The sequence below is a fragment of the Saccostrea cucullata genome, unplaced genomic scaffold (assembly GCF_032062105.1).
Source record: "Saccostrea cucullata isolate Sc308-1 unplaced genomic scaffold, CSIRO_AGI_Scuc_v1 ctg11295, whole genome shotgun sequence".
NCBI classification, from domain to species: domain Eukaryota; kingdom Metazoa; phylum Mollusca; class Bivalvia; order Ostreida; family Ostreidae; genus Saccostrea; species Saccostrea cuccullata.
The window spans coordinates 1-2,311 of record NW_026922931.1 but is presented as its reverse complement, the minus strand read 5'-3'; the positions used below and the strand labels follow the sequence as shown (position 1 = coordinate 2,311).

General features: G+C 29.1%; 1 long non-coding RNA gene across 1 annotated transcript; it reads right to left on the bottom strand.

The window, feature by feature from the left end:
* Positions 1-367: 367 nt before the first annotated feature.
* Positions 368-1,418, bottom strand: LOC134262815 (uncharacterized). The gene is made up of 3 exons (XR_009991114.1): positions 1,293-1,418; positions 1,063-1,133; positions 368-837 (listed from the first exon to the last, which is right to left on the bottom strand). It is a non-coding gene; the product is annotated as an uncharacterized LOC134262815 (long non-coding RNA).
* Between the last annotated feature and the right edge of the window lie 893 nt (positions 1,419-2,311).

Below are 2,311 nucleotides of genomic sequence, written 5' to 3'. Positions count from 1 at the left end.
TAAAAAATTATTTACTTAGAATTCAAACATGTGTGGAGACAAGACATAAAGTCTTTAAAACTATACGAGTTCCAGTTAAACTAATGAAATTGCACATATTTAATGGTTTTACGCTTTACATTAAGTGTTGATATTAAAATTCAAAGAAATAATTTGAAGAAGAACGACGACGATTTCTGATTTTTAGTGACCTTCGTATCTCATGAAAAGCAAGGCAGTGAAGTTCTAAATTTATTCACATTGTATGTCTACACATATATCAAGGACGTCAATAGCTCATAGCAATACTGAAGTATTTTTAACAATCTTCATTGCTTCTTATATCTGTTGTTGATTTCGAAAGCGTATCAATTTCTTTCCTCTTTAGAAATATAACCCTGCATCTATGAAAATAAAGAAATACGACGTGTTTACATTGTTGGTTAAGCAAAAAAGATAATAAAACATGCTGTAGTTAAAATACGTTTCAGGATATAAACAAAATCGTTCAATTTAAATGTATTTCTTATGTTTTATTTCTTTAGACGTATTCAGCAGTAAGAACTACTTACAAACGTCCATTAAAGTCAATGACAACCGATGATTCAGGTTTTCTTCTGTAACAGTCTTCTATTTTATCGTTTATTTCATCACTGTATTCGTTCCATTTTCCAGAAGAATCTTTCCACTGCCATCGTCTATTAGGGGTGTGTCCTTTTAAACCTTTTTCACGACTCTCATATCTTCTCGATCCCTTAATTTCATTTTTAGAACTGCATTCTGGTTCTGAATGGTTTAACCCATCTTTCGGCGAAGTAGGCATCCAATTATAATCCCAATTAGTTTCATTTGTTTCTTCTTTACCACATTTAGTTAAAAATAATACCAATTCTTGTAATTTGACAACATCAGATATGACAAAAATAACTTTAATTTTGAATTTTTTTCTTTTATTTTACTTCAGGAACCAAATACACATTCTTTACATGAATACCAGTGTTACACGCATGCTTTGTTTTTATTATTTATCGATAAAATTAGTATAATAATTGTTGAGTAAAAAAAATTACTGTTATTATTCACCTTCAACAAGTTTAGATTTTTTCAACTGATGCTGAGAGGGGACTTGGTGAAGAAGCGGCTCAAATGGATCACTGTATGAGGATCATAACAACTTAATTATAACAGTTCATTTCATTCATAGTTTTCAATAAATTATTAATTTTCGAAAGTTACATTTTATCTTTTTATTGACTGCTTGATTAAGCAGCTGAGTTAGGTTTTTTAAATGATAATGTAACACAACATTTAACCACAGCTGCACATCATGCTTGCTTTCGTATCCATATCTGTAGTTACTTCGATTGCCATTGGGCCATTTTACCTAAATATTAATTGGACTGCATTTATGTTTCTCCACAATTAAAATTTGAGCATATACTATAGAGAAACCTTTGACTATTTTTTTTTTGTAAGATAGCTTAGTTTTATAAAAGTTGTCTCAAATAAATACATGTAAGGAAACGAGGAAATAAAATATATTTATAAAAAAGAAAGAAATCTTACGTTGTTAATAATGTATCATGAAGTTGAATGCTGTCTGACAATTTTCATACTAACTGTTAAGTCATTATTTGCAATGATTTTTTTGTTTCTCTGATAATAATAATAATAAGATTAAGACAAGTGCTCCCATGTCTGATAAATTGAGAGCTCTGTGTTTTGTTTGCGTCAGATTTATTTTGCTTTTACAATGGACTATTGAGCTTGATAACTGTTCGTTAAAAATAAAAAAAAACTATTAATTAAATTAATTTTATACTTAGTAAGTGACATTTTCAGCCATATGTTATTTTTTGAGATCCCAATGCAACATACAATGTATCTAAAATTACTACTGATATGCAAGACAAGATTCTTTTATATTGATGATAATTACAATTAAATTAAGCAAAGTGTAAACAAAAATGATGGAAGGTTAATTTGAGCCTCTATTTAAGGCAAATTGAATGAATAAATAAACTTGAAATGTTTTTGTTTTTTCAAAAATGTTCACCTGTTAATAAAAATTAATTAATAAACATCATTTACACATAAACTTCCTCATTATAGTTTTAGTGTGCTGTCGAAATTCAAGATCATAAATACCATATATAAATGGATTGGACAAATGATTTAAGATATACATCCGTCTAAGGGTGACGCAAATTTCAAAAAGTGGACTCGAGAGTCCTTCCCAGAAACCAGGGTTATAGGTCTCAATCATTATAAGTATCCACGAAGGAAGATAAGAGATGATGGCCGTGAAGGAAATGACCATAAACATAACAGA